Below are 14,067 nucleotides of genomic sequence, written 5' to 3'. Positions count from 1 at the left end.
TATGTACTTTGACTGAGTTATGTAGATCCCATGCTTCAACTATTGTATTTGGAGTCTAATAAATAATTTTATTTATCCAATCAGAGACATCTCAAAATCATTCCTCATTTCTTCAACAAAATACCTAATTAATGCTTCATCTCCTCCAAAGATTATGTCATCCACAAAGATTTCAACAATCAAGACTTTACTTCTACTCTTTTTCTTGAGATACAAGTTGCAATTGTCATTGGTTCTTACAAATCCCATTTTTATTAAGTAAGCATATAACATTTCATACCATGCTCGTAGTGCTTATTTCAGTCCATATAGTGCCTTGTGTAACTTCTATACTAAATTTACCTTATTCAATAATAAATCCTATATGTTGTTCAATGTATATTTTCCTCTTCCAATACTTGATGCAGGAACATCCTGGGTTGCACTACTATCCTGCATGTTTTCTATTTTTATCTTGTTGCTAAAACTGTGTTCTGCTGAAACTGTGTTTTTTGGTTTTTGGGTGCCTGTTGCAAACTGTATAACTATTTTTCCATAATTAATGAGAGGCTACACACTTTAGGTATTGAAGATAACCTAGAGTAATGTCTATGGTCCAAGGCACAAGTTCTAACTCCTTATAAGTTGGGAGATATGGCGATTCTCCTGAAGTATCAATTTTTGGCAGTTCTATGTGACAATTTTCTATGGTTGACTTTTAGGTTGGATGTGCACTTTTCCTTGGTGAATCAGCCTTTGTGCACTTAAGGGGTTGTAGAGGACCTAAATACTACCCAGAGTTCAAAGCACAAGTTTTAATTCAATCAGAGCTAGGAGATATCATGATTTTTGTCAGACATCAATTTTTGGACATATAATTGCTGATGCAGGCCAACTTGTGGATCTTCAAGAATTTAACGCTAGGTTTATTTTCATTTAATATTTTCTAAGAGCTGACTTGTGGCTTCTCTATGTTATAGAATGATTTGTAAACCATTTTGGCTAGTATAAATAGAGTGTTTAGGCTTAGAGCTAGGACAGTTTCAAGAGATGATTGGAGAGTAGAACTGAAAAGTGTGAATTTGAAGCTGGATCTTAGATCATGAATCTATTTATATCTGGTCGTAACCTAGAAGGCCTTACAGATAGGCATGCATGTTGAATATTTGAAGAATCAATAAAAGTGTTTGCTCTTCCTCGTTTGGTTGTTGATTCTATGTGTTCAATTTCCACTGTGTTAACTCTTGTAGGTTGGTTGGGAGAGCTGGGTGTGACAATGGCCCTAGTTGTCCCTATCCTTCCTTACATCAAGTGGTATCAAAGCTAGAGGTTCATTTTTCTGGAGATTGGATCATGTAGAACCCTATTTTGGATATTTGTTGTAGGATTGTAGATCTACAAATTTCTGCGATCTTGCAGGAACCTAATTTGTAAAGATGGTTCATGGTAGAGGAAATGCTAATAATGCTATATTGGATCAATTGAGACAAATTACAGCTAGATTAGATGTTGTGGAGACAACCTAGAGGAGAGAAGTACATCATGATGATGTAAGTGATGATGAAGCAACAACACCAAACCATAATCTCGAACTTGAAGAAGATCAAGATGAGGAAAGATTGTTGAGAGTGTTGTCTAGGGAAAATTCAAAGCCTATTTTAGAAGTTGTTTCTTATGATAGAAAATTGGATACCAATGTTGTGTTAGATTGGACCTCAGATATGGAGAAGTTATTTGAGTATGAAAACACTCCTGATAATAAGAAGGTGAAGATTGCAGTTACTAGGTTGAAAGGTCATGCATCACTATGGTGGGAGCATTTGCAAACTAATAGACAAAGGAAAGGAAAGGAGAAGATCAGAACTTGGTTGAAGATGGTGAACAAGGTAAAGAAAAAATTCCTTCTCGCTGATTACCAAGTTGGCTTGTTGAGAAAGATGCAAAATTTGAGACAAAAGGACATGACTGTGAAGGAGTATACTGAGGAATTCTATAGATTGAACATCAGATCTAGACATGTGGATGATGATGTTGAGAAAATTGCAAGGTACATAAATGGATTGAGATTTGGAATTAAAGATGAAATAAGTTTTGTGAAATTGGAAAGTGTGGAAGAAACATATCAATATGCCTTGAAAGTTGAGGAGATCTTGGCAAAGAAGCATGAACAAAGACAAAGAGGTAGAGGTGGTAGATTCTAGAGAGGCATAGGTAGATCTTATGGAGAAAGTGGTAGATCTAATATTTCTATGCATGATAAAGGAAGATTTGAATGGAAGAATGATGAAAAAGACAAGACTAAGTGGAAAGGTGGTAGTTCTTACCAAGGAGGTATTGGATCTTACCGAGGAAGAGGTAATTCTTATCCTAGAGGTGGTTTCTGTGGTAATTGTTTCAGATGTGGTAAAGAAGGACATAGACTTTTTGAATGTAGATCATCTAAAAATGGGAAAAATAATAGAAATGTTGTGATTCAAGGAGACATTGAGAGTTCACAAAGTGGACTTGAGGCTAGAGAAAATTTGATGGTGAGAAGAACTTTATGTACTAAGGGAAGTGATGAGGAACCTGTCCTTAGAAGAAGTCTTTTCAAGACTAGATGTAAGATGGCTGGAAAATGCTGCAAGGTGATCATTGATAGTGGAAGTTCAACAAATTTGGCATTAGAAGAGCTCATTACAAAGTTGTAGTTGCAGAGGCTAAAACATCCCAAACCTTATCATGTTTCATGGATCAAAGATGGACATAAGATATTGGTAAGTAAGCAATGTATTGTGAAGTTCAAAATTGGACATTACTTTGATGAAGTTTTGTGTGATATTATGCCTATGAATTGTTGTCATATTTTGTTGGGTAGACCTTGGAAATATGATAGATATGCTATACATGATGGAAGATTGAATCAATATACTCTTTGGGTAAATGGGAAGAAACAAATATTGCTGCCTTTGATTGAAAGTCTAGATGAGGTCAGTTGTACTGTAATAAAGTTTGCATGGTTAATAGAAAGAAATTTGAAAAGGAAGTAAAGAAGAATAAAGTTTTTTTTGCTATAGTTCCTAGAGAATTGAGTGTTGGTAGTAATGACCAAGTAGCAGAAGTTGGTAATGATAGAGTGACTACAAAAATTGTAGAATTGTTGAATAAGTATAAACATATTGTCATTGAGGATATTCCTAATGGTTTACCTCTAGTATGAAGTATATTTCATTGTATGGATCTGATTCCTAGAGCTAGTTTACAAAACAAAGCACCATATATATTGACACCTACAAAGAATGAAGAACTTAATAACCAAGTGCATGAGTTGTTGTAGAAAGGTTTGATCAAAGAAAGTTTGGGTCCATGTGTTGTACCTATTGTATTAGCACCTAAGAGGAATGGAGAATAGAGAATGTGTACTGATTCTAGAGCTATTAACAAGATTACAATAAAATATAGGTTTCCTATATCGAGGATGGATGACATAATGGATTGTTTGAGTGGAGCAAAGTATTTTACCAAGATTGATTTAAAGAGTGTCTATCATCAGATTAGAATTAGAGAAGGTGATGAGTGGAAAACTGCTTTCAAGACAAAAGATGGTCTGTATGAATGGTTGGTTATGCCTTTTGGTTTGACTAATGCACCTAGTACTTTCATGAGGTTAATGAATGAAGTTCTAAAAGGATTTTTGGCCGATGGATTGAAGATGGATCTTGAGAAGGTTAAAGCAATTTTGGAGTGGCCTACACCTGAGAATGCGGGTGCGATAATATCATTTCATGGTTTGGCTAGTTTTTACAAAAAAATTATAAAGAATTTTAGTGTTGTTTGTAATGCTATGACTGAGACAATGAGGGTAGATAAAAAGGAATTCAAGTGGACACATGGAGCTGATAAGAGTTTTGAGACTTCAAAAAAAAAGGTTGTTGAATTAACTGTATTGGCTTTTCCTAATTTCAACAAAGTATTTAAAGTTGAATGTGATGCAAGTGGTAATGCAATAGGAGTTGTATTAAGTCAAGAAGGTAAAACCTATTGCTTTCTTTGGTGAAAAGTTAATGATGCCAAAAGAAATTATTCTATATATGATCAATAATTTTATGCTATTGTCAAAGCTTTGAAGAAGTGGAGACATTATTTGATTCCTGAGGAGTTTGTGTTATATACTAATCATAAAGCTTTACAATACTTGGGAAGTCAACATAAATTGAATCAGAGACATATGAAGTGGGTTGAGTATTTGTAGGATTTTATATTTGTTATTAATCACAAGAGTGGAGTTTCTAACAGAGTTGCTGATGCATTGAGTAGAAGACATTCTTTGTTGGCTGAAATGAAGGTTGGAGTTCTTGGTTGTGATGAAATGAAAGAGTTGTATGATGTTGATCCTGATTTTTTTGAGGGTTGGAGAGAGTGCAGAGAACTAAATTCGACCAATCACATAAGTAAGTATGATGAGTATTTCATTCAAGAAGTATGTTGTTCAAAGGTATTCAGTTGTGTATTCCTAGAAGTTATATGAGGTTGAATTTGATTAAGGAAAAACATAGTAGTGGATTGGCTAGACAATTTGGAATTGATAAAACATTGAGTTTGCTAAAAGAGAAGTATTATTGGCCACAAATGCATAAGGATGTTCAGAAATTTGTAAAGAGTTGTGAAGTTTTTCAAGTTGCAAAAAGAGTGAGTCAAGATACTGGTTTGTATACACCTATTACTATTCCTGAGAAACCTTGGAGTGACATCAGTATGGATTTTGTTCTTGGATTTCCTAAGATAGTGAAGGGGTTTGATTCTATATTTCTTGTAGCCGATAGATTTTCTAAGATGGCTTATTTCATACCACATAAGAAGACATTAGATGCTAAGCATGTTGCTAAAATTTTCTTTAAAGAGATTGTAAGATTGCATGGATTACTAAGAAGCTTTATTTGTGATAGAGATAATAAGTTTGTTGGTTATTTTTGGAAGACTTTGTGGAAGAAGATGGGTATTGAGTTGAGGTTTAGCTCTACATTCCATCCACAAACAGATGGACAGACAGAGGTTGTGAATAGAAGCTTGGGTAATTTGCTAAGATGTTTAGTTGGGAATAAGCCAAGCAATTGGGAGATGGTATTGGCACAAGCTGAATTTGCATATAATAATTCTATGAATAGGAGTATAGGGAAGACACCTTTTAAGATTGTTACTAAACTGAAGCCTAGAGGAGTATCAAATTTGAGAGATATTACTAGTGAAGAAAATAGAAGTGCCGTAGGAGAAGAATTTGTTGATTTTATGACGTCTTTACATAAGAAAGTGAAGTTGAGGATAAAACAAAGTAATCAAAAGTATAAGGAGAATGCTGATCAGTCTAGGAGACATCATGATTTTCAAGTTGGTGATGAGGTGATGGTTCATCTGAAGAAAGGAAGATTTCCTATTGGAACATACAATAAGCTAAATATGAAGAAGTTTGGACCTTTTAAGATCTTGAAGAAGTTTGATAGTGGAAACACTTATGAAATTGAGTTACCTGATGACATGGATATATCTTCTATATTCAAAGTTTCTGATTTATACAAGTATCATGAGTTAGATGATGAAGTTATTCTATCAGAGGATTATCCTAAGAAGTAGATTGAATAAGTTGAATAGATATTGGATCAAAGAATTGGTAAGAGCACAAGAGGAAAAGATTATTATGAATATGTGGTGAACTGGAAGAATAGACCTATGGAAGACACTTAGATTTAGCTCAGGTTGTGACATCTCAATGATTCAAGAGAATCATTTCTTCCAAACTTGGTTGTATGATGCAGGAGCATCCTAGGTTGCACTGCTATCTGCATGTTTTCAATTTTTATCTTGCTGCTGAAACTGTGTTATGCTAAAATTATGTTTTTTGGTTTATGGGTGCCTATTGTAGACCATGTAAATAATTTTCTATAATGAATGAGAGGCTATGCACTTCAAGGATTGAAGCGGGCCTAGAGTACTAGCTATGATCCAAGGTACAAGTTCTAACTCCTTATAAGTTGGGATATATGGCAGTTCTCCTAAAGTATCAAATTTTGGCAGTTCTGTGCCATAGTTTTATGTGTTTGACTTCCAGGTTCGATGCACACTTTTCCTTGGAGAATCACCTTTGAGAACTTTGGGGTTATAAAGGACCTTAAATAATACCCACAGTTCAAAGTGCAAGTTCTTATTCAATCAAAGCTAAGAGATATTGTGATTTTGCTTGGACATTGATTTTTGGACATTTAATTACTGATGCAGGCCGACTTGTGGCTCTTAAAGAATTTAATGCTAGGTTTATTTTCATTTAATATTTGTTAAGAGATGACTTGTGGCTTCTCTATGTTCTAGAATGATCTATAAGCCATTTTGGCTAGTATAAATATAGTGTTTAGGCTTAGAGCTAGGATAGCTTCAAGAGACGATTAGAGAGCAGAACTGAAAAGTGCAAATTTGAAGTTGGATCTTAGATCATGAATGCATTTGTATCTGGCCACAACCTAGAAGGCCTTACAACTGGGCATGTATGTTGAATATTTGAAGAATCAATACAAGTGTTTGCTCTTCCTCCTTTCGTTGTTGATTCTATGTGTTAGATTTCTGCTGTGTTAACTCTTGTAGGGTGGTTCAGAGAGCTGGGTATGCCATTAGCCCTAGTTTTCCCTATCCTTCCTTACATCAATACTCCATTTAAAAATGATCATTTTATATCCATTTGATAAACTTTAAATCCTTTGTAAGCTGCAAATGCCACTAGTATCCTAACTCCTTCCAATCTAGCTACTGGTGAAAATATCTCTCTATAATTTGATCCTTGCTCCTATGCATAACCTTTGCTAGCTAATCCTTTTCTGTATGTTCTTACTTCTCCACTTTAATTTAGCTTTATGAAAATCCACTTTGTTCCTATAATTTTTTTGTTTTTATGCTAGGAAACTAGTGACCAAATCTTATTCTTCTCAATTTGTTCCAACTCTTCCTTCATAACTCATTTCTAGTCTTCATCTCATAATGTATCTTTCACCATTTTAGGTTCCATTTATGATATTAGACATGTTGCTTTCCTTTCTCTTAGTTGAATTCTAATTAATACTCATTCATTTTGTCTCCAATTATGTCTAACATATTGTGGTTTATCCTTATGCATCTTTGTGTAATGTGATACATGTTCTCCTTATTGTGCTCTATTTGTGGCATTGTTGGTTGAGTGTTATCAGTTCTTGTAGTGACATGATGTGCCTTTGTCTTCTCTATTTTGAAGTATATCATCTTTTTGTATTCCTCCAGTCTCTTGGTGTTGTTTTCTTCATTTTTTCTTCTTTAGAGAATTCATCTATCTTCACATTAGTACTCTCAACTATCTTGTTTGTCTTCAAGTTCAAACATTTGTATGCTTTACTTCTGGTTGAGTATCCTAGAGATATTCCTTCTTCATTCTAATTGTTAAACTTTCCACTTCTTTCATTCTTCTTAATATAATACTTATTTCTAAAGATTATAAAATAGTATACATTGGGTGTCTGACCATACTAGATTCTTGCAGTGTCTTATTTTCTCCTTTTATGAGTTGTACTTGATTCAGTATATAGACTTGTACTAATGTCTTATCTCTAGTTCTTATGTGATACCTTTTTATGACTTAATAAAGTTCTTGCACATTCAACTATCGATTTATTTCTCCTTTCTACAATACCATTCTATTGGGGTGTTCTTGGGGTTTCTATCTATCTTTTGATTCTATTTTCCCCAAAGTATTTGTTGATCTTGTTAGATGTGAATTTGATTCCTCTATCTAACCTAATACATTTCAAAGTTTTGACTATTTATTTTTCCAGTCTTGTCTTCTATTTTTTGAACATATCAAATGCTTTAGATTTTATCTTCAAGAACATAATAGACATCATCCTTGAATAATCATTAAAAAATAACATAAAGTATTTGTATCCATAATAGCTTTAAGGACCAATAGGATCACAGAGATCTATGTTTAGTAAATCCAAAATGTTTTGAGTTGAATATTCTTTTCTTGAAAAACTTGAACAAGTCATTTTTCCAAGATGACACTTCTTACATATAACATTTTTGGTTTATTCACTATCAACATTCCTTTGGCACTTTTTTTATACTTACTTCTTCTAGATTATCAAAGTTTACATGAAACATTATCTTATGCCATAAATAATTTTGTTCTATTTTTGCAATCAAACAATGATCTAGTGAGGTGTGTAACTTAAAAAAATTACCTTTTGTTTCTTCACCTGTAGCAACTAATTTTCCATTCTTTTTTAGAAATTTTACATTTTCCATTACTATACTCAAAATTTACATCTTTGTTATTTCATTGAGAAACACTTAAAGATTATATTGTAAATCATCTATCTAATAAAATTCATTATAAATTACACCATTAGTTAAATTGATTGTACCTTTTCCTCTGATTACATAGGGTGATCCATTTCCAAACTTTACTAATCCTCCATCACACTGCTCCATCATCACAGATTTATCCTTATCTCCTATCATGTGGTGAGAGAAACTAGTGTCAATGATACAATCATTATTTTTTTCCATACTTGATATTAATTCCTTCTTTTCTTTGATAACATCTTTGTGGATAGATGACTCTTTTTTCATAGTTGTTATCTAATTTTCACCTTGTAGGCTCAATTAGGATGATATGCTACAGGAGAAAATTTATGCTACATGAGGTTGCATTCATTGAGAAAAATAAGTGTGGCTACATGAATTAACAATGGAGAAGAAATAGTAATGCATTATTTAGGGAATATTCAACTTCAATAATGAAGAAATATGAAGTTATATGTTGTTGTAGGAAGAATGCAATTTTACTAGTTTTGCTGATTTTGATAGTTGCAACAGTTTGAATGCATGGTACAAACATATATAGATTTATGAATATGAAATATCATATTAATATGAAATTTATTTTTTTATTATTTCATTTAAGTCAATTTTGAGGCATTTTCATGAAAAAATGAAAGAGTTATGTCTATTTTGGTGATAACACCTTGCCTAGAAATTATTTTCAAGCTTCCAACAAACAAAGAAAAAATTGGTACAGCCACATATGGACTCATATGAATCTATAAATTTGTGAGAAGTTATATATTCATGTTAGGAACAAATTTTTTTCTTACCAAAAAAAATTATATGGGTTTTTAGGAGGTCGTATAATTCATTTTCTAAAAACTATCCCCGCTAAAATGAATGTTGAAGCATATTTTTGAATGTCTGACTAATTGGCTTGTAAATGCCCAGATTTTAAGAAGTTGTTATGCATTAATTATTATTAAAAAAAATTAAATAAAATGATTCCTTATAAATCATGCTATTTAAATGTTGTCTTTAAATGCAAATTGGGGAAGGGGGCAAGATAAAATATGCAAGTTTTAAAAGAGGAGATTTGTTTGGTGAATTGTGGAAGGTATATTAGCTGATTATGGGGGTATCCAGCATTTTAATTTTGGATAGCATGATTCATGGGATTAAAGTTCCTTTATGAATATTTTTAGATATCAGTGGATGTCATTTTCCTTATTTTTTCACAGATTTGGTAGAGGTGATAGATGTGATTCCAGATTTTGGCATGAAGCTTATACATTTTCTTCTTCTTGGCATTTTTTAGTTAGCTCTTGAATTCTAACCTCCTTGTATTTGGTTCTTTCTCCTTGGGGAGATAGTATTGTTTGTAGATCATGTCCTATTGTATGATGCAGATTTGAGGATTTTCTCTTTATGAATATGATATAACAGTGATCCTCTTTAGGTCTATTTCAACTTGTCCTTATTTTCTAAGTATTTTAAGCTCTAAGTTATTGTGATTTCTATAATCCTTGGCTTAAGGCTTAGTGTAAGAGGCATGTGAGAGGTGGCTTCATATGATAAGTTAGTATGATTTGTGTGTAACCAAGTTTAAAAGTTGTGAACCTAGTTTCCTTATTTTAAACATTTGTACCTTGTTACATTATAGACACCTAAAACTAGTAGGGCAATTATGTGATAAAGTTATTGTGTTTTATCCTAGTTGTGGGTTTACCCTTGAAAGCTACACCATCTTCATAATTTTGGTGAATCACCTTTGTTTTAAGATAAGTTCATGTTATTTGTTTTGTTTCTTCTCCTTTTCCTACAAAGTTTATGTTGATCTCTAAGCCTATGTTGTTGATTAGTGACCAAACAGTTAGACATTTGCAAGTCATTTACTAGGAAAGATTATGAGGTCATCATTATGATCGAGTTATCTCATAAAGGTCGAGCAAGTTTCACTTAGATTGAGAAGAACAATGATTGTTGAGCATTCAATAGAAATTGAGTAGATATATGAGTTTAGGAATATAGTATGATACGAGTAATTTAATGTCAACTGAGCATATTAAGAAGTTATCAAGTGCCGAGCACATAGACTTATAGAAGTTGAGCAACAACATACATTACTAAGTGTCAGAAGCACTCAAGTACTGAGCAAAACAATTTTGTTATGTGAGTTTGTAATGCGATGAACTCATATGTGAATCATTCTGGCTAGCATTTCTATAAGATTTAATATCTATAGAAGCATATTAGATTCTATTTATGTGTCAATAGCAAAAGGTGATGATCCTTAGGCAAACAATTGAACCAATCAGAAAAAGGGGCATAAACAAAAAAAGATGATGAAGTTTAAACCATTGATCAATATCTAGAAGCTTCACATGAAGTCTATTAAAGGAGGATTCTAACCCTAGAATTAGGAGAGGAAAAGAATGTGAAAGGATACACACATGTGAAGGAGTTAAAGAGTTATTTCTAACAGAGAGAGAAATTAGAGCAGTGAAGGACTGAACAAATTTATCAGATTAGGAGAATTAGATCAAAGACAAAGGAAAGAGGAGGCCTAATATTATCTTACAGAGCACACCGAGGGTCAGGTACTGAATCAATTATTTTTTAATTAAGACAGGGACAATCTCTTAAAAGAGTGGTCCTAATAGGCCTATGTAAATCTCTTAACAAAGTCATTACTTTATTATAAGTGCTAAGCCCTCTACCAAGGAAAGACCTAATAGTCTTTTAGCCTTTAACAAGACATACCTTTCATTGGGTAGATCATATCTTATGGTCAAAATTGTAACCTTAACATGTTAACTTTATTGCTGCAACAATGAAGATTTTTGGGTTTCATCCCCACCCTAGTTTTACCTTCATCTTGAAAGTGTTTTCGGGTAACCAAATCATTATGTTATGTGTTGAAATATTATGGATGTATGAACTTATTTTATGGTTCAAAATTACAATTTTAATGATGAATTAGGTGTGATTTAATGATATTGATTTTAAATTCAAAAGTTTAAGATCCTGATTTACCCCCCTCTCAGTATCTCATTTCCCATATAAATATTCCAACAATTGGTATCAAAGCTCAATTCTCTTGTTTGGAAGCTTAACAACTTAAGAGTCTAAGATCATGAAGATGGAAGTATACAAGATGGGAAAGATAATTGAAATATAGACTGGGTTGCAATAATTAGAGACAACAAGAGAAGAATTGATAAAATCCCTCAAAAGGAGAAGAGAGATGGCTACAAATCTTAATGATACTCAATAAAAATAAGTTGACATAGAAGGTTTTCTACATAATGAAAAGACTAGTAACAAAGATGAAGCAATGAAAAAATTGCTAGAGAAGAACAATGTCCTATTAAAGGAAGAAAAAAAATTGAAGACAAAACAAGAAATCCAATCTGTCACACTACATGAAGTTATTGAACAAAAGAAGAAAGCAATAGAAGATAAGCTCGTAGCCAAAGAAGAAAAAAGGTAGATAGCTATTAGACTTGAAGAAACATCATTTTAAGTTCAAAAGCTTGGAAATGCACAACTTGATATGATAAACAATTGGTAATTGCAAATCAGAAAAAAGATTTAGAGATCACAAATCTAAAAATACAAAATGAGAAATTGAAGAATGAGTTAAGGCATGGAAAGGAACTCATGGAAAGGATGAACAAACCAAATGAAGCAATCAAATATTTTGAAGACATGATGAAGTTGCCAAGAGAAAAAGAAACAACAAGAATTGCATAAAAGCAATTTTCAACTACTGAAGAAGGAGAATCATCCAAAAGTGGAGAACAAAGGAATGCTAAAGGAAAAGCTTCATGCCATTATTGTGGAAAGATTGGACATACAAAAAACATCTGTAGAAGCAAAAATGGTAAGAAAAATCCTAAACCTAAGCCAAGTGGTAATTGTTCTAAATGAAAGAAAGTAGGACATCAAGTGCATGAATGCAGAATAGAAAACACAGACTCAACTAGAAAGGTATCTAGATTCGAAGGTCACAAATATAATTTCCAAAAGTATGGACATAAGAATTATGAGTGCATACTTGAGGATAAATCACAATGGTCACCTAGAAAAAAAACTCATGTAGAAAAGAAAGGAAATTCCTATGATTGGGATTATAATACATGGTACAGTTGTCACTGTTGTGGAGAATATGGACACGCTCTAGACAATTTCTTTAGGAAAATTTTTAGAGGAAATTATAAGAAATTCTTAAATGGTGAGATAATGTGTTTTAGTTGTCTTAGAGTGGGACACATCAATAAGAACTGCAAAACCAAGGGACCTGCACCAACATCAAGAAATGTAAATGACAAAACAAAAAAGAAGAAGACATGGATAGAGGTAGTAAGCATTGGAAGCAATAGAGTAGAAGCCACTATGATCACCCAATCTAATGGATCTGGTGATCACACCACATCTCACTAAAAGAAAAGAGGTATGTAGGAACTATATACTTGAAAGATATATTTTACATTAGTTCCTAGCATTAAAGTGTTGAAAAGATATATTTGGATAATTAGAGATGTATGGAGAAATGTTGGTAATAAAGCATAAGTAGTACCAAACATTAGTGGTATAGTCTATATTGACTAAGTTCTATAGTATAGACTAAGTGATCATGAAGGATCACATAGTAACTGAGTCAATTGGTTATGATCGAGTGCATAATTTTGATCAAACTAAAGTCAAGGCCAAGCACAACTTTCATACACTCTCTATTGTAGACCTAAATTGAAATATTGAAGGTACATATCAAATTTGAATGATTATTTTCCTTATCTAGCAATCAAAGAATTCAAGAGAAGACTAAAGGTGATCTCAACAACTAGAGTAAACATCACAACAAGGAATTATCAAATTTGTGAAAAGAAGTAAGTATTACTCTTATTGTCGAGTAAGGTATTTTGTGAAAATATTTTATTGAAAACCCTAGTTCACAATGGCATCTGGAAGTGAAATGATAAAGGATAACAATGCACAAATTATAAGGAATAATCATGAGCCTCTACCAAAATTAAGAAACAAAGTTAATATTGAAGTCCCTGCTGATAATGTTGGAGCACTGCTATTCATTTCACCTAGAGTATTGACTGTGAAAGACATAAGATCATGTTATTAATGTAAAATTGAAGAAATTGGAGATTTTGAAATCAGGACAACTTATGACAAGTTGTGTGTAGATGGAATTCTGAAAGATGAATTCAAAATCATTGCAGAAAAAGGGTTGACTTGTGCCCTATATTTTCCAAAAATTTTCAAGAATAAATGTATAAAAATTATTCTAAGCCAAGTCCATGACTTGAAAGTATGGTTGGAAGGTGGACCAATCAAGACCAATAGAGAAATTATTTGAAGAATTACTAGGTATCCTACATTGGATTGACCTAAGAGTATAAGAAGTGACACATGGAAAGAAATTGAAAACCTAACTAAGGAAAAATGGAATGGACATGGAATGTCAATAGACTACATTGAGGATCCACTAATTGAATTTGATGTTCGTGTGATTGCACAAAAGGTTTATTAATATAGCATATTGAATAATGTGTCATGCGTTGTAGTTGATTTGGGATATAAAATTATAAAGAAAGATCATGAATATGATCTTGTCAAGTTGCAGTTACATCAACTTATAGAGAACCAGTAAGTGATAAGAATAGATAAGAACACATCTTGTAAGTTTGGAACTCTATTAGTTTGTATATTTTTCTATTGACAAAACTATTTCCCTATTATTGGAAGGATTACATG

Source organism: Cupressus sempervirens, chromosome 10 (assembly GCF_028749045.1).
Source record: "Cupressus sempervirens isolate cs-2001-9-10 chromosome 10, ASM2874904v1, whole genome shotgun sequence".
Classification (NCBI taxonomy): domain Eukaryota; kingdom Viridiplantae; phylum Streptophyta; class Pinopsida; order Cupressales; family Cupressaceae; genus Cupressus; species Cupressus sempervirens.
The sequence above is the reverse complement of the archived record's forward strand: the minus strand, read 5'-3'. Positions refer to the sequence as shown.